Source organism: Megascapheus bottae, chromosome 25 (assembly GCF_031878675.1).
Source record: "Megascapheus bottae isolate mThoBot1 chromosome 25, mThoBot2.hap1, whole genome shotgun sequence".
NCBI classification, from domain to species: domain Eukaryota; kingdom Metazoa; phylum Chordata; class Mammalia; order Rodentia; family Geomyidae; genus Megascapheus; species Megascapheus bottae.
Genome location: NC_143533.1, coordinates 14,049,290 through 14,071,471, shown reverse-complemented (window position 1 = coordinate 14,071,471; position 22,182 = coordinate 14,049,290). Strand labels below are relative to the sequence as shown.

The following is a 22,182-nucleotide window of genomic DNA, read 5'->3' as shown; positions in this document are numbered from 1 at the left end:
GGCTATAATGAAGCAGAGGGGCCCTCTAGGATTGGCAACAGTGAAGCAGAGAGGCTTCTGTATTCTCAGGCCCAGCTGTCTCTGTGACCTTGGGGGGAAAGCCTTTCACCTTCCAATGACTATATCTCTGCATTTCCCAGGAGGGAAGGCCCCATGACCTTCAAGGTTCTGGTGACCTCAGCTATACCTCTGTGGTCCCTGTAATTCCCTCTCTCACAGCCACTTGATGTCCTGACTCTCCCTGCTCTAAACAATCCAATACACAGTGCCAAGGTCACTAATTAGTCCCCGAGGCCCTGCAGAACCTGTTCTCACCACATTCTCAGTGCCTCCTTGTCCCTTGTGGGGCCCCTGCCCACGGGCTCAGTTTGGTGTGCTGGTAAACACTGCCATCCAACCTAATAGTTTACCTAATAGTTTCTGAAAAGCAACTCCATCTGCCTCCTGGGATTGGTTACACTTGGAGATGCCTGTCCCCATTGTCCTTGAGTCTTCTCTGAGGGCCAAATGATACCACCCTGCTAGGTTCAGTCCTAGCCCTCAACATGAGACCTTCTGGCTAACACAAAGTGTGTGGATGAGACACTGTGTACCTGACTTCTGTCTAATGCACATGGTAGCAGGCTGGTGCGGAAAATGGTTGTTAGGGGTGGTATGGTGGTAGTGTGTGTGTGCGTGCTGATACTGGGTACTGGGACTTGAACTCAGGGCCTGATCACTATCCTTGGGTTTTCTCAAGGCTAGAGCTCTACCACTTGAGCTGCAGCACCATTTCCAGCTTTTTTCTATGTATGTGGTACCAAGGAATTGAACCTGTATCTTTGTACATGCTAGGCAAGCACACTACCACTAGACCAAAGTCCCGGCCCTTACTTCTGGATTTTTCTATATATGTGATACCAAGGAATCGAACCCTGGTCTTTGAGCATTCTAGGCAAGCACTCTACTACTAAGCCCCCTCTGTTAGATTTCTCACAGTAGACTAATGGAAAATGTTGGGAAATAGGGCTTAATCAAGATATTCAAATGTTATCAATGATTTTTGTTTCTTAACATAAGTTGATCTTCTCCTCTGGTCATTATATGTGTAAACACACACACACACCCCAGAAACACAGCTAAGCATGGTGGCACATGCCTGTAATCTCAGCTACAGAGACAGAGGCAGGAAGATTTCACGATCAAGATCGATCTAGGCAAAGTTAATGTGATCCTAGTTCAAACAATATACAAAAGGCTCAAGTAGGGCATGATTGGATACAAAACAAAGCCATACCCATGTGTGTTGGATTTATTTTCCTTTCTATAGCGTAAACTAAGGGGCTTATTACTTTATATAAAAAATTGTGACAAAATCTGCCAACATCAAATTAGCCATTCACACATTCTTTGTCAAGTAGACAGCTCAATGCAGAAAGTACAGCTCCATCCCCCTCGCAGGTTTTTTGTTTGCTTTTGACATTGAAATGCAATGTTTTGGAAACCATCAACTTTATGAAGTAGTACCTTCATTCAAAGAATAACCACTGGAATCTCACCAAAAGCAACAAAGCCTCCTTTTTGAAAAAAAAAATATCTATTCCTATTTATTTTAATCAGCCCTGATAACACCAGGCTCATGTTTTATGCAAACTTAGAACAAAAAACAAATACTTTATCCCTGGCTGGTATATAAAAATCAAAGTTTGTAACAAGGTAACTATTTTTATAGCTCTCTAAGCTCATTAAAAGCACAGTTTCTTCCTGCAGTGTTCTATCTTTTGGACAGGTATGTAATTAAGATAGATGGTGTGGGATCTTAAAGAGTTCCCTAACCAGAGAATGTTCCGGCTAAATTCAATTTGTTACATTATATATTGTTCTTTTGTTATGTCCCTTAGAGTCACACTTCTTAGCAGTTTACAAAATACCAAGTGTAGGTCATTTTCCTTCCTGCCATATTTTTTGCTCCACACCCATTAAGGAAGTTGTCATTCTGAGTTGTCTTGAGTTTTACTGGCCAGTCCTGGGACCTGAACTAAGGGCATGGGCCCTTGGGCTTTCTCAAGGCTAGAGCTCTACCACTTGAGCCATGTCCTTTTCTGTGTATGTGGCACCAAGGAATCAAACCAGGGACTTCGTGCATGCTAGGCAAGCACTTTACCACTAGGCCAGACTCCCGGCCAGATTCTTTCTTTCTCGCCGCCCCACCAGGCTAGCACTCTACTACTTAAGCCACAGCACCACTTCCAGTTTTTTCTTTATATGGCACAGAGGAATTGAACCCTGGGTTTTATGCATACTAGGCAAGCCTACTTACTTCTAAGTCACATTCTCAGCCCTGCAGTGGTTGGATGTTTTTGTGGTATTAAGTATGAAAGCCAAGGTTTTGTATTCTCTTCATGGGAATTATCCTGTCCATGTTGCCTTATTTAAAAAAAAATTTTTTTATATTGTGCTGGTCGTGGGATTTGAATTCAGCGTCTGGATGCTGTCCCTGAACTTTTTTTTTTTTTTTTTTTTTGCCAGTCCTGGGCTTGAGCTCAGGGCCTGAGCACTGTCCTTGGACTTTCTCAAGGCTAGAACTCTACCACTTGAGTCTCAGCACCACTTCCAGCTTTTTCTATATATGTGGTACCAAGGAATCGAACCCGGGTCTTCGTGCTTGCTAGGCAAGCACTTTAACCACTAGGTCAAGTTCCTGGCCCTCCCTGAACTTTTTTGCTCAAGGCTAATGTTTTACCACTTGAGCCACAGCTTCATTTTCTGGCTTTTTGGTGATTCATTGTAGATAAAAGCCTCCTGGACTTCCCTGCCTGTGCTGGCTTTGAGCCAGGATTCTCAAGTCTTAACCTCCTGATTAGGATTGCATTGGTACTTGGCTCTTAAACATCTGATGCTATGAAAATAGAACAAGCTACCTTATGATCATGTTGATGTCTTCTGCATGGAAGAATGTTTTAGAATATTGTAAAGTGGGAATGGAGCATCCAGGGGCAGGAGAAGGGGAGTATATAAAAATCTCTGGGACTTGATATCCCATTCCCTGGTGGTTAGGAGCTCAGGGCTGAGTGATGTAGAAGGGAAAGCCTTGCCTAGGGAGGAGGCCTGGAATCTAGAGTGTTCCTTTGAGTCCATCATGGTTACCCTGCAGCTAATTTTTTTCTTTACTCTCATTCTTGTGTTTTTTTATTTATTTATTTATTTATTTATTTATTTTTTGTTAGCCTCCAGGCTTGAATTCTGGGCCTGGGCACTGTCCCTGTGCTCTTTTGCTCAAGGCTAATGCTCTACCACTTTGAGCTACAGCTCTAGTTCTGGTTTTCTGTTGGTTCGTTAGAGATGAGTCTCATGAACTTTCCTGCCCAGGCTGGTTTTGAACCACAATCCTCAGATCTTAGCCTCCTGAATAACTAGTCTTACAGGCATGAGCCACTTGATGTCTGGCTGGAAGAATGATTTGTTTGGGCACTTAGTTTTAGTCCTTTCTGATTCTGATGGACCCACTGTTTCCAGCCCTGTGATCATGGAAGGGTATGGTGGAATAGAGATGCTCACTCATGGCTGCCAAGAAGCTGAAAGAGACAGGAAAGGGACTGGGACAAGATATAATCTTCAAGAACATACCAGTGACCTACTTGCTCCAACTAGTCCCTGCCTCCAGAAGTGTTTTTTTTTTTGCTTTTTTTTTTTTTTTCTAATTTTTTTTTTTTTGCCAGTCCTGGAGCTTGAACTCAGGCCCTGGGCACTGTCCTTGGACACTTTTTGCTCAAGGCTAGTGCTCTGCCACTTGAGCCACAGCGCAACTTTTGGCTTTTTCCTGTATGTGGCACCGGGTAATCAGAACCAGGGCTTCATGCATGCTAGGCGAGCATGCTTCCACTAGGCAACGTTCCCGGCCATCCAGAAGTTTACACATCTCAAAAAGTGAGCAAATTACCAATTCATCATTGGGTGAATCCATTAGGTAAGCCATAGTCCTCATGATTCAATCATCTGCCCTGTGGTAAGGACCAAGTCTTCATTATGTAAGGACCAAGTTTTCATTATGTAAGGATTTTCCTTTTGATCAAATCCAATTCATAACAGGTCCAGTCATAGACATTGCTCTTAACGTTTTTACCAAGCACACATTGATATGACGGGTTACCTTTACCATATTGGTACAAGCTCTGGAATTTCCATGGTGTACAGTGGGAAGGGAAAGCATAGGGATGTTTATTTCTGTGTCCTTGAGTTTTATGGAAGGGAATTCATTGCTATGAGAGACTGAAGTATCGGGCCACAGGGGACAGATCAATGTTCAGTTTGGTTGGCATTAGGACAGGCTCAGAGCAAGTGGCAGGACATCTGCAAGGAGAAAGCATGTAGTGGGAGGCATTCTCACAAAAGCGCCCATTTCAGAACTCCTGTGATTGCTCCTCCTGAGCTCTCCTTGGCCTCCACCAGGGAGTGGAGGAGGAGAAAGACCAATGTGGCCTGAAATGAAGAAGAGCAGGTTCTGTGATTCTTCAGCATACTCTGCTTCAATCTCTGCATCTCTAGTGAATGTCACAGGGACAAGATCTTGAGAAGGTGGTGTGACTTTTCTGAGCTTCAATCTTCTTATCTGCAAAATGAAGAAAAGAACCTTGTGGGGATGGGGTACAGATCAATGGTTGAGCAAGTGTGCGCTGGCTTCCATATTTGATTCTGCTACACACACACACACACACACACACACGAAACACATTCTCTGACAGGACTGTTGCAGGATTAAAATATTGAATGTAGTCAGGTGCCAGTAATCCTACCTACTCGGGAAGAGATAAGTCCATGAGATTTTTATCTCCAACGAACCTCCAGAAAACTGGAAGTGGTGCTGTACCTCAATGGGTAGAGTGCTAGCCTTCTGCAAAAGAACTCAGGGCCAGTGCCCAGGCCCACAGTTCAAGCCCCATAATTAACAAAAATAAAAATAATTTGAATGTAAAGTTCTTCAAGCTTCCCAGGAAATCCAAAATTTCACTTCCAGAGGCTTAAGCCAAGAGCACCAATCAACTATTTATCCTGCTTTGAGATAGACAAACTCACAGCTCTAACTTCCAGCTCTATGAGAATAAACTATACCTATTTGGGCAGGGCACCTTTTTTTTTTTTTTTTTTTTTTTGCCAGTTCTGGGCTTGGGCTCAGGGCTTGAGCATTGTCCTTGGACTTTCTCAAGGCTAGCACTCTACCACTTGAGCCTCAGCACCACTCCTGGCTTTTCGCTAGGTATGTGGTACCGAGGAATCGAACCCGGGTCTCCATGCATGCTAGGCAAGCACTCTACCACTAGGCCAAACTCCCGGCCCCATGGGCAGGGCACCTTTTACCCTATGTTTTAATACTCTCAGGCCTAGCCATCAAATGGTCCCAGGTTGGTACTTTTGCTTTAGATATCTCCAAATGTTCTAGAAGGAGAAGTCCCTTGTTAGAAGGTTCTGGCAGTCCTAGATAAACAAAACCACATAGTTGTAAACACATTTGTACTAGAGTTTTAAGGTCTTAGCATGGCTCAGTTGGTTTGAAGATAGTCTGGAAAATCTGGCCTGCATGATGGATTAGATATGATCTCTGAACGTACAATACAGCCTCACGAATGACTAGTTAATTTGCTCCAGAGAAGAATGTAGTCCAAAAGGTCGACATTTTTAAGATGGTTTAAGGGTGTGTTTTTACATCCAGGCATTCAAGCTGTCCTGACTTTGGCTGAAGCACATGGCTGAAGGGACTCATTGCCTGTTGTGTTTCGTCATAGCTAGCCCTGTGTTGGGGAGGAGCATGACAAATGTCTTGATGGGTTAAGACCAACTGGTGGCTTGAGAATGGCTGAAGAAATGGTGATTGTATAAATGGATCTTGTTCCTAGATTCATTCTTCCAATAGTTGGCTGAGCTTTGACAGTCCTACTCTTATTCCTAGAACCTTTATGATAACATCTAGAAGTAGAAGCTTCTAAAATTTGTGATCAAGCCCTACTTGGCTCTGACTATTCAAAAATACAAGTGTGTTGCCAGGTGCTGGTGTCTCATGCCTGTAATCCTAGATCTTCAGGAAGCGGAGATCTGAGGATTGCTGTTCAGAGTAAGTCTAGGCAGGGAAGTCCATGAGACTCTTTATCTCCAGTGAACTACCAGAAAACCAGAAGTGGCACTGTGGCTTAAAGTGGTAGAACAGTAGCCTTGAGCTGAGGAGCTCAGCAGTAGTGCTCATGCTCTAAGTTCAAGCCCCAAGACAAAAATAAAAAAACTCAAGTGCTTTCCAAAGGCTATGTAGGATGGGCCGGGAGTTTGGCCTAGTGGTGGAGTGCTTGCCTAGCATGCACAAAGACCCGGGTTCGATTCCTCAGTACCACATACATAGAAAAAAGCCGGAAGTGGTGCTGAGGCTCAAGTGGTAGAGCTCTAGCCTTGAGAAAGTCCAAGGACAGTGCTCAAGCCCTGAGCTCAAGCCCAGGACTGGCAAAAAAAAAAAAAAAACAAAGGCTATGTAGGGGGGGCCGGGAGTTTGGCCTAGTGGTAGAGTGCTTGCCTAGCATGCACGAAGACCCAGGTTCAATTCCTCGGTACCACAAACGTGGGAAAAAGCTGGAATTGGTGCTGAGGCTCAAGTGGTAGAGCTCTAGCCTTGAGAAAGCCCAAGGACTGGGCTCAGGCCCTTAGCTCAAGCCTAGGACTGGCAAAAACAAAAACAAAAAACAAAAAAAACCCAAAGGCTATATAGGACCTTTAACTATCACTTACACCCTACTCTTTCCCCTAGGGGGTGTATGAATATCACCTCTTCTTACAGACTCTGGGGTTGGGGCTTTTAATGTTTCTAGTCAGCCCAAGATGATGGCAGATAAGACCAAGTCCAAGGTCTGGTAGCATTTGGGTGGGCTGGGACCAGTGCCATTGAATGAGCTCTTTTGAACTTGTTCTCTTCATCCTCTTCCCCCTTCTCTTTATCCTCTTCCTCCTCCTCCCCCTTCTCTTCCCCCCTCTCTTCCTCCTCCTCCCCCTTCTCTTCCTCCGCCTCCTCCTCCTTCTCCTCTTCCTCCTCCTCCTTCTTCTCCTGTTTCTCCTCCTCTTCTTGTTTTTCTCCTCCTCCTTCTCATGGGGCTTGAACTCATGGCTTAGGTGCTGTCTCTGGGCTTTATTACTCAAGGCTAGTACTGTACCACTTTAGTCACACCTTCACTTCTGGTCATTTCATGGTTGATTGAAGATAAGAGTCTCACATAGAGTTTTCCGCCCTGGCTAGCTTCAAATGGAGTCCTCAGACCTCAGCCTTTTGAGGAGCTAGGATGACAGGTATGATGCTTGGCTTCTAGTACTTCTTTTAGGAACACATATTTTTAAAAGTTTGAGACTACTGACCTCTTTTCCTCTTACCCTCCTTCCTTGCCTCACTTTTGTCCTGTGGGCCAAGTTTTGCTGCCATCCCAGGCTACCCTTGAATTCCCCACAGCCCGGTTCTAATCCAGACTTGTGGAGAGGACATGGCTGGTCTCCCCAGGGGACAGACAAGTGACTTCATGTCGTGTTTGCAGACCTAGCTGGAAATGTGATCTCTGGGTTTCAGAGAAGCTGTTCATGGGAACGCAGTGTGTGAGCATTGCTCCCCTATGTTTGCTTGGGACGAGGTGAGTAGGGTGGGGGATGGTGTCAGGAGAAACTGCAGGGGCCTGAATCAGAGAATCCTAAAGCCGGGAAGCCCTATCTGCCCAGGCAACTCCAGGTAAACTCAGAGCTATGTTCTGTGTGTTCACAGCTTCCCTCTCTAGTAAGCACTTCTGCCCTGAAGAGTGCTCTCAGGATGGGAGTGTGTGTGGAGTGGTGCATGTAGCCAGGAAGTAAGGGGTGAGGCACCCAGGTCAGTCTTCCCCGGAGCCCTGGAGAAGTCCTGTAGCCCTGTGTCAGTGGCTAATTCAAGGGAAGGGAGCAAAGGGCATAATTTTCAAGATGTTCGGGGTTTGAACAGTGCACACCTCCTATCACTGACCTTTCCACCATGCCTGTCCTCCCCCTCCCCTCCCCCTTCTCATCCCTCGCCCCTCTCCTCCCTCTCCTCCCTTTTTCCTCCTCCTCCTCCCTCCTCCTCTTCTTCCTCCTCCTCCTTTTCCTCCCTCCCTCCCTTCTTTTGTTTTTTCTTTCTTCTTCTGCCAGTCCTGGATGCTGTCCCTGAGCTTCTTTGGCTCAGGGCTAGAGCTCTACTACTTGAGCTACAGTGCCACTTCGGGCTTTTTTCGAGTAGTTTCTGCTCTGAGTCTCAAACCACATTTCTCAGAGCTCAGCCTCCTGAGTAGAGTTACAGGCATGAGCCAACGGCACTCAGCTCCCATCCTACCCCTACCCTTTAGGGGTCACCTCCTAAGACTATCAGACTACCAGGTATTGTCTATTTCTCTCTCTCTCTCCCTCTCCCCCACCCCCTCGCCTATGCCTGTGCAGGCCCTGGGAATTTAATTCAGGGCCTGGGTACTGTCCCTGAGTTTGTTTTTTTCATTCAGGGCTAGCACTCTACCATTTGAGTTACAACTCTACTGATTACTTGGAGGTTGTTTCATGGGCTTTCCTTCCAGGGCTGGCTTTGAACCCTAATCCTCAGATCTCAGACTCCTGGGTAGCTAGAATTATAGGTGTGAACCACCACTCCCCACCCCCAGCTAATATTTTTGTACCATGTATTTTCTGCTACCAACGTTTTGTTGTTGTCATGGAGTTTGAACTCAGGGCCTGGGTGCTGTCTCTGAGCTCTTTGCTCAAGGCTAGGTCTCTACAAAGTTGAGGACAGCCCCATTTCCTGTTTTTTTTTTTTTTTTTTTATACATTTTTTTTTTTTTTTTGGCCCCCTTCTCTTTCTGGCCCAGCTCGCTCCGGCCCGGCTAGGCTCCCCCTCCAGCTCCGGCCCCGCACGCTCCCGCACGCTCCCGCACGCTCCCGCACGCTCCCGCACGCTCCCGCACGCTCCCGCACGCTCCCGCACGCTCCCGCACGCTCCCGCACGCTCCCGCCACTTCCGGCTTGGTTGTGTATGTGGGATACTGAGGAATCGAACCCGGGTCTTTGTGCATGCTAGTCAAGCACTTTAACCGCTAGGCCAAACTCCCGGGCCCCCATTTCCTGTTAAATTAGAGATAAGTGTCTCCTGGGGACTTTTCTGCCTGGGCTGGCTTTGAACAGGATTCTCAGATCTTAGCCTCCTGACTCCTTAGAATTACAGGAGTAAGCCACTAGCACCTGGCTAAAATCTGGATTTTTATTAACAGAATTTTTTGTCTGTTCTTCCGCCTGAAAATTTCTCCCCTGGAAAACTGTAGCTATTGACAAAAAGTAAAATAGTTTGCAGCTTTAGTAACAGCTTTGAAAGCAACCAGGAGTTAGACTGGATTAAAAACTAAAGGATCCTTCAGTGGCATTTGGTTCTCTGTTCTCAGTAGGAGCTAGGATATTGCTCTGTGGAGGATTGCATTTTCAAGTGTTGATTTTACTCAAAATGTTGGAAACATTGATTTAGGCATTCAGCCACCGGCCACAGACCCCATGGAGGGGGCATCCTGCTGCTCAGGACAGCGGGAGAACTGAGGCTCTAAAATGACATCCTTTTCCCTCTTGTTCTCACAGCTAGTCAGCAGCGCAACAGTTTCCTCCAGAGGGAGTCTAAGCTAGGACAACAGAACACTAGCTGTTGGAACCCCAACCCTGCTACCAACAACTGGTGACCTTTTCTCTCCCTGCCCCCGCCCCCGCCCCCCGTAGGTGGTCAGAAAGCAGTGTAGGTCTAGTGTGGCAGTAGACAAGAGCTATCTTCTGACCTTTTTGCCTAGTTGAGGGAAAATTGTCTTTAGTCCTGGGGGATGCTGGGGGTGGGGGTGGTGTATGAAATCCAGAAGGCTTCCTGGAGAAGGGGATTCAGAGAAGCCAGGTCTGCAAGAGGAAACATCCCTGGTGACCGTGCAGGGGAGGTAGTAGGCCATTTGGATCGACTCTGGGTCGGGGTTGAGGACAAAGGGTGAGTATGAGGCTGGAGATGGGGTGGGGACGAGATGCAGGCCGGGTAGGGGCGCAGGGACACACTAGGATGAGGTGGGGTTTGTCAGCCAGCTGCCGGGCGGGGCTGGGCTGCGGTCCCCAGGCGCTCCCCCTCCTCCTCTCCCTCCTTCTCCCTCCACCTCCTGCTGGGGGAGGGCGGGCAGCTCCGGCCGGGCAGGGGCGGGGCGGGGCCCGGGCTGGCCGGGCCTCTTGGCGGCGCCGCAGTGCCTGCTCTGAGGCCGGGCTCTCGAGGCTGCAGAAGGATTCGGGACCCAGAAGAGGGCCAGGCGGGGGGGTAAGTAAGCTCCGAGCTGGCGTGGGAGAGCCTCCTGGCCGTGGGCACCGGGGGACTCAGGGACCGCTGGGATCCCAGAGTTGAGCGTTGCTCTGCGCGCGTCCTCCTTGGTGCCCGCCGCCGCCGGGCGCGCGGATCTGGGCTGAAAGGTGAAGTGCCTGCGGGCTCAAGTGACAGCTGGGAACTCTGAGGTCCTGGTCCTAGCTAATCAGACTTCACTTTCCCTCCTGCGGGTTCCGATGGTCCCCAGGAGAGAAAGGATTTGGGGGGGGTCCCCCTCTCTGTCTGCCGGGGCCCCCTGCGCGCGCGTGCTCAGAGCCCCATTCCCTTCCCTTCCACGGGGCACTTCAACTTCCCATCACGGTTTTGCCTCCGGACAGGTGCTTGGCTGTGGAGTTATAGTGAGTTACTCAGAAGTTTGAAAACTTGGTATAAGTACGACGGGTGTACTCCCTTCACCCCGAGTTTCCTTCTAATGCTACTCCCAAACGTAGAATACTTTTTGGGGAGGCAGGCCCCTTTACTGCCGCCCCAGCCGGGCTGCACATCTGGAGAGTTGGAAAAAACTCTGGCTCTCGAGTCCCGCCTCAAACATCGTTTTTCTGGTGGTCTGGGGTGAGGGAGCCCTCTCCCCCCATCTCCCGCGTTTCCACCTCCCCCCCCCCCCCCCCGTTCCCACAGCCGCATGGGACCTGTTTGGCTATAGAATGCTCAGGCTTTCCTATTTCACCCCTCTCCCTGGAGAGGCTTGTTTCCTTTCTCAAGTTTAGATCTGAGGGATGCCTTAAAGGTGGAGTGGGGGTTGTGTGTGGAGGGAAGGAGTTCTCTTTGTTCCTTTCTCAGTGTTGACAATAAACATTGCCAGGCTGTTTCTGTCAGGGAGGTAGGGATAGTAGGTATTGAAACCAAGAGTCCTTGAAAAGGTCAAGGTTGTAATCCAGCTCTGTCTTATTAGGAAAAATGTGTTTAGATCAATAGGAGGAAAATACTTCAGGAAAATGACAGCTCTTGGGGAGACTCCCCTCTTCCCCTGATAGGGAGATAATGGTTTTGGCACAAATGTGGGGAATTTTTATTCCAGAATCCAAGCTGGTGAGGTTCTTTAAGTTTTGTGGTGATATTTGTGATAATGTGTGTATGTTTATGAATTAAATTTGCTATTGGTACAAACAAGGCCTGTGAACATAACACTGTACATTTCTCTCTCTCTTTTTTTTTTTTTTTTTTGCTAGTCCTGGGCTTGAGCTCAGGGCCTGAGCACTGTCCTTGGATTTTCTCAAGGCTAGAGCTCTACCACTTGAGCCTCAGCACCACTTCCGGCTTTTTTCTATGTATGTGGTACCGAGGAATCGAACCCCGGGTCCTCATGCATGCTAGGCAAGCACTCTACCACTAGGCCAAACTCCCGGCCCACATTTCTCTCTCTTACTGAGGCTTAAACTTAGGACCTTGTGCTCTCACTTTGCTTTTTTCATTCAAGGCTGAAATTCTTTAGCCACAGCTCTACTTCTGGCCTTTTTTTTTTTTTTTTTTTGCCAGTCGTGGGCTTGAGCTCAGGGCCTGAGCACTGTCCTTGGACTTTCTCAAGGCTAGAACTCTACCACTTGAGCCTCAGCACCACTTCCGACTTTTTCTATATATGTGGTACCGAGGAATCAAACCCGGGTCTTCATGCATGCTAGGCAAGCACTTTAACCACAGGCCAAACTCCCTGCCTACTTCTGGCCTTTTTATTGGTTAATTGGAGATGAGTCTCATGAACTTTCTGCCTGGATGGCTCTGAACCTCCATCCTAAATTCTCAGACTCCTGAGTGGCTAGGATTACAGGTATGAGCCATGGCACCTGTTTAAACTTACTCTTGGTGTGTGATCAAGTCCTGTAATGGTAACAGTGTAGACGTCTTGATAGAACAGTATCTGTGCTTTAGTGTGGCCATCTTTGGACTTGAACTCGGGGTCTGGACACTGCCCTGAGCTTCTATTTCAAAGGCTAGCACTTGAGCCACAGCTCCACTCCTGGCTTTTCGGTAGTTTGAGATAATGGTCTCACTTTCCTTCCTGGGCTGTCTTCAAACTGGGATCCTATGAAATTAGCCTCCTGAATAAACTAGGATTGTAGGCTTGAGCCACCATGCCCTGGGGAATTAGTGCTTTAAGTAGCATGACTGGTTTGAGGTGACACTTTGCTCTCTGGTCCAGTGACCCTAAAAAAACGATAGGGAATGAGATGAAGGAAAACTTGAAGGTATGTTTGTGTGGACTGAATTTGATCATCTCTTTTTTTATGTGAAGACATGGTTTCCAGTGTCCTGGTGCTGACCATGTGGATCGCCAGGGTTAATTTGCTGCCTCCTCCAAGTATGGTGTTTGTGTTGGAGTTTCACCCGGATGTTGCCACCTGGCTAGGAATCAGAGGGTCACGCTTTTTTTTTTTTTCCCCCTGAGGTGCTGGCCTTGTTTATTGTGTTTCTTTTCCAAGAAGGCTTCCAGAGGTGGAAGAATGAATGTTCCTGTGGTTCTAATGCAACTCCTGCACATGAGCAGAAAGAACATTCATTTGGAAGTAAAAGGGTATATTTACTATTACTCTTAGGTTTTTTTTTGGTGGGTCATGGGGTTGAACTCTGGGCCTGGGTGCTGTCCCTGATCTTTTCAGCTCAAGGCTACCGTCCTACCCCTGAGACACAGCCCCACATCCTGTTTTCTAGGGATTAATTGGAGATGAGAGTCCCACGAGGTTTTTTTTGTTTGTTTTTTTAGTTCCTGGGCTGTCTTTGAACTATGATCCTCAGATCTCAGCCTCCTTAGTAGCTAGAATTACAGGCGTGAGCCACCATGCTTCCATGTCCCCTCTTGTACCTGGGAGTCATTAATGTCTGGGTCTTAACTCTTGCTCTGGAATGGGGGTTATGTGGAGTGTATGAGCTCACAGTGTGGCCACTGACCCAGAATCCTCACCCTTACTCTTTGGGGATCAAGGTCATATGGGATGGAAAGTATTTTCTTACAGTCAGCCTGCCTGCCTGCCTGCCTGCCTGCCTGCCTGCCTGCCTGCCTGCCTGCCTGCCTCTCTCCCCTCCCTCCCTCCCTCCCTCCCTCCCTCCCTCCCTCCCTCCTTCCTTCCCTCCCTCCCTCCCTCCTTCCTTCCCTCCCTCCTTCCCTCCTTCCTTCCCTCCCTCCCTCCTTCCTTCCTTCCCTCCCTCCCTCCCTCCCTCCTTCCTTCCCTCGCTCCCTCTTTCTCCATTCTTCCATTCTGTCTCCCTCCATCTCTCTTCCTCTTCTCTTTTCCTTTCTTCTTTCTCCCTCTCTGTTTTTTACTCCCTCCTTTTTTTTGCTACCAACAAAATGAAGCATATCATGGGTTTGTCAACTTGATTTATGAGTTTTTTTTTCTCCATCTGGGATTAAAAAAAAAAGGTTTATCTGAGGATGCTCTTGAACTCTTGGCATCTGCCTAACTGCACTTGAACACCCACACTTCCTCTTTGAATACAGTCACGCATTCCCTCCTCCCCTGCCCCACCTCCAGGGTATTTCAGTGTGGACCTAGCGAGACTGAGCGAAACATTCTCACTTTGGGCTCACCGTTATAGTATTCTAAATTGACTAGAAAAGAGTAAAATATGGAAAATACAGGAAGAGTGGTGTGGCTTTTCTTCCTGGAAAGGAAATCATCCCGATTCAGAGTTAACCATTGGTTTGTATTGGCTTCTTTGTTGTTTTGTATTCTTTAAGTCACTCTGCTGATACTGATCAGATGAGGGAAGAGTTGTTAAGGAAGCTTGGTATCTTTCCCCCTGAAATTTTATTTATCTCAAAGATACTGATGATATTAAGTTACTATTTATTATTTTTAATAATTTTGGTGCCATGGCTGAGCTTGAACTTAGGAACTCAGACCTGGGCATTCTTCTGTAGCTATTTTGCTCAAGGCTGGCACTCTACTACTTGGGCTCTACTTCTGCCTTTTTTGGGTGGTCCACTGGAATTAAGAGTCTCATTGTTTTTCCTGCTTGGGCTAATTTCCATTTGTGATCCTCAGATGTCAATCTTCTGAATGGGTTACAGGCATGTGCCACTGTGCTCAGCTTTGCAGGACCTTTTAAGGCGCCCAAGTGAACTGTGCTTTTCCCTCCCTTTTTGCCTCTGGTCCTGGTGCTAAAAGGGCAGAGAGTTGGCTGAGAGGCCTATATCAGAGCAGAAACAGAAAGTTCAAGGTGAGTTGAAAATTGGGTAACTTCCCCTGAATGACCAAGCACTTAACTGATTTTGGCCCAAGACATCTTGTTTCAGGACCACAGAAAAGATGGAAAAAATTTCAGGAAAACAAGGGCTATGTCTAGTGTTTGGGGGCAGGGGTAGGGTTGGGGGTGGGGAGCAGCAGGGCTGGGTGGCTATCTGCTCAGCTATGGAGAAAAGCTATATTCTGGAGTATACAGATTCCATGTTGGAATCTCTTTTCCCCTCCCTTCTCCTCCCTTCCCTGCTTTCTTCCCCTCCCCTATGTGCTAATACTGGGATCTGAACTCAGGGCCTGGGCACTGTCCCTTAGCTTTTCCACTCAAGGTTGGTACTTTACCACTTGAGTCATATGTCCACCCCCACATCTGGCTTTTAAAATTGTTATAAAATACTTTTGATGGTTAATTGGAAAATTGTCTCTCACAGATTTTCCTGCTTGGGCTGGCTTTGAACCACAATTTTCAGATCTCAGCCCCTTGTATAGCAAGGATTGCAAGCAACTTGTACACACCTACCACTGCTACTTTAGCTGAAGTTTCTTTGGCTGATTTGCAAGCTGGACTCTGCACCCTATTTCCCAGGGGAAGGTGCTTTCCTAATACCGGACCATAGGGCCGAGAACCTGCCAGGTATAAGAATAGTTCTTAATTGTTTACTGATCCTTACATCTCTCCAATGTAGGCAGGTTGGGGGGGGTGGAGAGTGGGGAGAGGACAGAGTCCCTTTTTTTAACAGCTGAGGAAACTGAGACCACCATAGGTGTCGGATTCCCTTGGAGGTCAGGTGTGTTAGTGCTCAAAGCTGACTTCTTTCTTCGTAGTAAACATAGCAGATTAGGTAATTGTGTTTTCCTTGCCTTCTTTGCACTTCTCCTTGGGAGAGGGAAAACAGTTTTAGGCCAATTGCAGCCTTGTGATGCCAAAGGAAGTTTTATGGACTCTTTATTTATTTTTTGTTTTGATATTATAGTTTTGAACTAAGCATTGCTAGATAAGTTTTCTACCTCTTGAGCCACATCCCAAACCCTGTCTACTTTATTTTTCACTAAATGTCTTCATGTGTTGTCTGGACTACCCTCAGACCTCTATCTTCCTTTTTCTGCTCCTGCTTCCAGTGTAAGGGAGATTACCTGGCTTTTTTTTTTTTTTTTTTTTTTTTTGCCAGTCCTGGGGCATAAGCTCAGGGCCTGAGCCTGGGCCCTGAGCTTATTTTGCTCAAGGCTAGCACTGAGGAATTGAACCCAGGGCTTCAAGCATGCTCAGCAAGCACTTTACCACCAAACCACATTCCCAGCCCAACCTGGCTCTTTGAGATAGATTGCTAAAAAAGTTTCTTTGTGGGCCAGGAGTTTGGCCTAGTGGTAGAGTGCTTGCCTGGCATGCACAAAGACCTGGGTTCGATTCCTTGGTACTGCATACATAGAAAAAAGCCAGAAGGGGTGTTGAGGCTCAAGTGGTAGAGCTAGCTCTAGCTTTGAGAAAGCCCAAGGAGAGTGCTTAGGCCCTGAGCTCAAGCCCAGGACTGGCAAGAAAATAAATAAAACTATTTCTTTGTGTTTATTTTGGCCTGGGCTGGCTTTAAACTGTGATTCTCCTATCTTCCAAGTACCTGAGATTACTGGCAGGAGCTATTCTGCCTGGACTACTACTCTTGTAGGTGTTCTCAAAGAGAGAGTAGATTAGACTACTTAGAAACGTAGGTCCCAGGGCCTGGAGTTTGGCCTAGTGGTAGAGTGCCTGTCTAGCATACACGAAGACCTGTGTTCGATTCCTCGGTACCACATACATAGAAAAAGCCAGAAGTGGTGTGGTGGCTCACGGTAAAACACTAGCCTTGAGGAAAGCCGAAGGACAGTCCTCAGGCCCTGAGCTCAAGCCCAGGACTGGCAAAAAAACAAACAAACAAACAAAAAAAACTAGGTCCCAGAATCTAGGTTTGAGAGATGTCAAAGTATTTATTCCTATAGGCTCTGTAAACCTCTAAGTTCTAGAGGTAATTGGTTATTAAGTAAAAGAGTTTAAATAAAATTTCAGATTGGGTTTTCTGGAGTACAGTAAGGCTGTGCACATCTAATCTCTTCATAGCAATTACCTGGCATGCCCATAGCCACACCTGTAGTCCTAGCTACTCAGGAGGCTGAGATCTGAGGATCTTCCATTCAAAGGCAGCTAGAGAAGGAAAGTTTGGGAGACTTATTTCCAATTAAACACCAGAATAAAAGCCTGAGCAGAGTTGAGACTCAAGTGGTACAGTGCTAGGAAAAAAGCTCAGGGATTATTAGAAAAACCTCATAGTTTTGATACTCCACTGTTTTTGCCTGTAAAGTTACTATTATTTTTTTTCTTCTCAAGACTCATTCAGAGTTACACAGCCATAGCTGAAGATTGGCCTGGCCTGGTTCCTCGCCCCTAATCAAGTGTGAAAACCCTGGAGAGTTTGCTGAGAGTAGTGATTACCTGGGAAAGCATTAGAGCTAGAGGAATTGATAGGGAAAGAATGAGGGAAAGATAAGAGCTAGGGGGATGGGGAGACTGGCCTAGGGGAGTGGAAGGACTCCCATAGGGAGTTGACCAAACTGAATTCTTTTGCCTGGCAATCTACCCCTGCTGTTGGGAGCCATCTATAAAACTTGGGGAGTAAGGGGCCGGGAGTTTGGCCTAGTGGTAGAGTGTTTGCCTAGCATGCACAAAGATCCCGGTTCAATTCTTCGGACCCACATACATAGAAAAAAAAGCCAGAAGTGGTGCTATGGTTCAAGTGGTAGAGTGTTAGCCTTGAGAAAACCCAAGGACAGTGCTTAGACCCTCAGCCCAAGCCCAGGACTGGCCAAAAACAACAACAAAAAAAACAACAAAACCAACAACAACAAAAAAAACCAAACTTGGGGAATAGGGTAGGTCATGGGAGGAGGGGAAGGACAGTAGATTAGGTCTAGCCATTAGTTGATTGTCCTGGACTTTCTGGAGAGTCTGAATGTGAATGTGTGAACTGGTACTGGGGCTGGAACTCAGTGCTTGGGTACTGTCCCTGAGCCTTTTTTTTTCTCCGCTGCCAGTCCTGAGGCTTGAACTCAGGGCCTGGGCACCGTCCTTGGGCTTTTCCAAGGATAGAGCTCTACCCCATTGAGCCATAGTACCACTTCTGGCTTTTTCTGTGTGTGTAGTAGGGAGGAATGGAACCCAGGGCTCCTTGCATGCTAAGGGAACATTCTGCCACTAGGCCACACTCCTGGCCCTTGTCCCTTTTACCCTCAGGGCTAGCACTCTGCCACTGGAATCACTTCCAGCTTTTTTGGTGGTCATTTGGAAGTAAGAGTCTTGGGAGACTTTCCTGCTTGGTCTGGCTTTTGAATTTCCATCCTCAGATCTCAGCAGCTGGGATTACAGGTGGGAACCACCAGCTACATTATTACTTTTGTACTTAACATGTTTTTGGAGAGTACCCCAAGAACCCCAAGAGTCCACTCGGACTGTCAGGCCTTTTCTCCCATGCTGTGTCTGTTTTCAAATTCAAAGTACCTCTCTTCATTTATTTTGATCCTTTTGAGCCCAACCTTATTATTCACCCCTCCCCCCAGTTCTTCTAATGAACCTTGGGCAGAAGCTTCAGGCCAGGGTGCTTGGTGTGTTTCTTGGAAATAAATCTTTCTCTCTGCTGGAGAATGAACCCCAGGAACCCACACAGGGAATTCCGCCCTGCCCCCACCCCCCCTCCCCGCCATACACTATGTCCCCAGGACAGCCTTGCAGGTTTTAAAAACCAGTGTCTGGAAAACACTTATCAAGGCCTCTCTGCCTGGCCTTAAAAGCTTCCCACCCAGGAGAAGTGACCGTCAATTAAGTCATTTAATAAAAACCTCCCTGGGGTTTAAAGCCAACTTGTGAAGTGTTTACATTGAGTGCTGCTGCTGCTGGCTTCTAAATGATGCGCAGTGGGACAAGGGCCTTAATATCCTAGGCTTCAGGTTTCAGGGAGAGGCCTGGCCAACTGGATTTGTGGCTTGTCTTGGATTCAGACTGGGAACAGACCCTGGGGTGTGGGGTGACTCTGTGACCTCCCCCTGTGCCCCCTGTAGTGGGGGATTCTGATGTGTAGGAGGCCCACCAAAATACTTGGATAGAGATGTAAAAGTAGCTCCTGGGAGAGAATGGGCAGCCTGGAGTGGGGCTTTCCCTCCTGCCAGTGGCCCCTCCTCACTTCCCACAGGGTGTTGGGATGGGGACTATGAAGGGAAGCATTGGGGTTCTGCTCCCTCCCATAGTTCTTTGCAGGATATGGAGAGGTGGCTCATCTTGTCTTATTCAGGGAGAAGCTTTGCGATCTTTTATTTGGGCTGCTGTGTTGGAGGCCCTCCTTTTCATAGGTCAGGACGGGAGGGGAATTGGAGTCAGTAGTAACTCAGGCCCTGCCTGGCCTGGGGCTGTAGCCCTGTCTCCTTTCTCTGGTGAGTCCTGCCTTGTCTGTGGGCACAGGGAGCCTCAGAGCACCTTACTCCCCTGTCTCTCTGGCTTGTGTGGCCCATAGGGTGGGAGGGAGGTCGGGAATCACCATGGGACCCCAAGAAAATGTGGCTTGCAGATGACAAAACTGGTTTAGTCGATGTATGCAATTCTCCAAGGAGAAAGCCATAGTGGGAAGGGCACAGACAATGGGCATCAGCTTTACTTCCATAAGATGGCTAGAAAGTTTGATGCTATTTGGAATTTGAACTCAGGGCCTGGGCATTCACTGTTCCTTAGCTTTTATCCCCCAAGACTGAAACTCTTACCAACTGGAGCCACACAGCTCCTTGTTCTGCTTTTTGGTGGGTAATTTGGTGAGTAATCTCATAGATTTGTCTGCCCAGGTCTGGCTTTGAACTGTAATCCTCAGATCTCAGCCTCCTGAGCAGCTCAGATTACAGGTGTGAGCAACCAATGCCCCACTGTCTAGGGGGGATTTTTTTTTTTTTTTTTTTTTTTTTGCCAGTCCTGGGCTTGAGCTCAGGGCCTGAGCACTGTCCTTGGACTTTCTCAAGGCTAGAGCTCTACCACTTGAGCCTCAGCACCACTTTCGGCTTTTTTCTATGTATGTGGTACCGAGGAATCGAACCCGGGTCTTCATGCATGCTAGGCAAGCACTTTAACCACTAGGCCAAACTCCCGGCCTAGGGGGGATTTTGAAAGATAATTTAAGTGTTAATTTTTAGTTACTACTTAGGGAATTCAGCTACAGTATGAAGTGGTTGATTGGTTGATCACAGATTAATGCAACTGGGCAGCCTGGATTTAGGTGTAGTGGGGTGAAGAGTGGGAATTTAAGGAGGTGAGCAAGCCTAGGTGCAGACACACTTGGTTGAGAAGGGACAAGGCACTGCTCAGCTGTCCACAAGTAATATAAGGTATTTCTCTATCTCCTCTGGTGCCTGGCACACTATCTTACACTCGAGAACACAGTTAAGAATGAATTGGTGCTTAGGTCAGGAACCAAAGAAATTTTTATGAAGTGCAAACCCCAACTATGCAGCTTCAAGTCAGCAAGAAAGTAGATTCAGCTGGAAATTTATCTTGCAAATGAAATAAGGCTGTCATTTCCTACTTTCTCACCCCTTCCCTCTTGAGTTTGCAGAATCTATTTCTTTGCTGAACAATGAATCTGTATGAGACTTTTGATTTATCATTTGCTTTATGCCGATGCCTACTCTGCAGAGTTCTAGAATGAAGACTAAGAAGGAGTTTTAACAGAACTACAGCTAAGGCAGAAACTCTGGGGTGGTGTTCCATTGCTCCTCAGGTGGTATGTTCATAGTGCATGACTTCCCAGGAGAAGTTTCTAGATGTCTTCAACAAGCCTAGTTTGTGCTTTTTTTTGGGGGGGGGGGGTCATGGGGCTTGACCTCTGGTCTGGGCACTGTTCCTAAGCTCTTCAGCCTTACCCTTGAGCCACAGCCCCACTTCCCATTTTCTAGTGATTAATTGGAGATAAGAGTCTCTCGGCTTTGTATTGCCCGGGTTGGCTTTGAACCACAATCCTCAGATCTCAGCCTACTGAGTAGCTAGGATTACAGGCATGAGCCACACCTGGCTTTGTTGGTGCATTTTTTTTTTTTAAAAAAGCAAAATAAAGTTCTCTGACACTTAGAACTAATATAGGAGAAATCACTGTTTTACTTAGGTCATTTTGGTGACAGGAAACAAACCACAGATAAGTGAGAGATGGGACTCTTCATTCCTTCATCCTCTCAGTACTAGGATGAAAGAATGTTATCTAATAGTATTTTGTTGTTGTTTGTGGTGCTTGAACTCAGGCCAAGATGCTGTCTGTGCTTCTTTTGCTTGTCTAGCTCTCTGCTACTTTGAGCCACAGCACTACTTTCAGTTTTTTTTGGTGGTTAATTGGAGATAAGGGTCACATGGAGGGCTAGGAGTATGGTATAGTGATAGAGTGCTCACCTAGCATGCATGATGCTCTGGTTTGATTCCTTGGTACCACTTACATGGAAAAAGCCAGAAGTGGTGCTATGGCTCATCTAGTAGAGCACTAGCTTTGAGAAAGCATAAGGACAGTGCCTAGGCCCTGAATTCAGTCCCCAGGACTGGCAAAAGAAAAAGTCTCATAGACTTTATTGCCTGGGCTGGCTTCGAACCAAGATCCTCAGCCTCCTGAATAACTAGCATTATAGGCCTGAGCCACCAACACCCAGCTCACATAGAATTTTCAAGTAGAATTCTCTACTAACAGAAAAGCAGTGGCGTGTAGTGGAAGTCTCTTGGCAGAGTCAGGCTGTGTTATATTCTATCCTTCAGAATTGGCTTGCCTGAGGGTGCTTCCTTTCAGAGTTTGACTCTAGTAAATTGAAAGAATGTGGTCACTGACACTTCCACTGGGTCCCTTTTAATGTTGATATCCTTGACTTCAAGTGCTAAGCTCTGTTGAATAGCTACAGGATGCTGTTTCCACTCAGAATGACATCATTGACTTTGGACAAATCATTTCCTTTGGAACAAAACAAAAAGCTCTTAGCATTCACAATGGAAGGAAAATATAAAATTTTACTAAGCCTTCTCTGCTACAGGTTGGAAAGAATCCATGATGAAGCCCCATCATTTTTTTCTTTTTTTTTGCTGTTGTTCCTCAGATGTGTGGTGGAAAATTTCCAGTATATTTTTGGAACATAACACAACACACACATTAAAAACAAATCTTTTGGATGCACTTAAAAATTCAAATGAATCCTTAAGATAAATATTGGGAAGGAAAAATAATCTTTTTAAGGACTTTGGGTCCCAAAGAACCTGAGATCAGTGAGATCAGTGGTACATTGTATGCTAGACTTGATCTGATTTCAGTTTCTTGTGTGTGTGTGTGTGTGTGTGTGGTGTATACCTACTTAAAATAACCATATATTCATGCCAGTCAGATATAAACTGAGTACACATTTTTCTCTGATTTTTCAGACCATTTATAGTATATCTTTTGTTTGGGGGTGTGTCTGTGTGTGGGGGGGTATGGGTGTGGGGGTGGGTGGGTGTGGCAGTCCTAGGACTTGAACTGAGGGCTTGGGTGCTGTCTTTTAGTTTTTTTTTGCTCAAGGCTGGCATTCTACCACTTTGAGTCACAACTCCACTTCTGTCTTCTTGGTGGTTAA

At 46.8% G+C, this 22,182-nt stretch overlaps 1 protein-coding gene across 3 annotated transcripts in view; it reads left to right on the top strand.

The window, feature by feature from the left end:
* The first annotated feature begins 10,253 nt into the window (after positions 1 to 10,253).
* Positions 10,254 to 22,182, top strand: part of Cgnl1 (cingulin like 1) — a 102,834-nt gene continuing 90,905 nt past the window's right edge. Inside the window, exon 1 of one of the 3 annotated variants that reach the window (XM_090358327.1) lies at positions 10,254 to 10,312. The gene's annotated coding sequence lies outside the window, so the exon portion shown is untranslated. Of the gene's footprint in view, positions 10,313 to 10,380; positions 10,462 to 10,679; positions 10,714 to 22,182 lie in introns of those variants that run through there. The other 2 variants (XM_090358328.1, XM_090358329.1) reach the window with 2 other exon arrangements.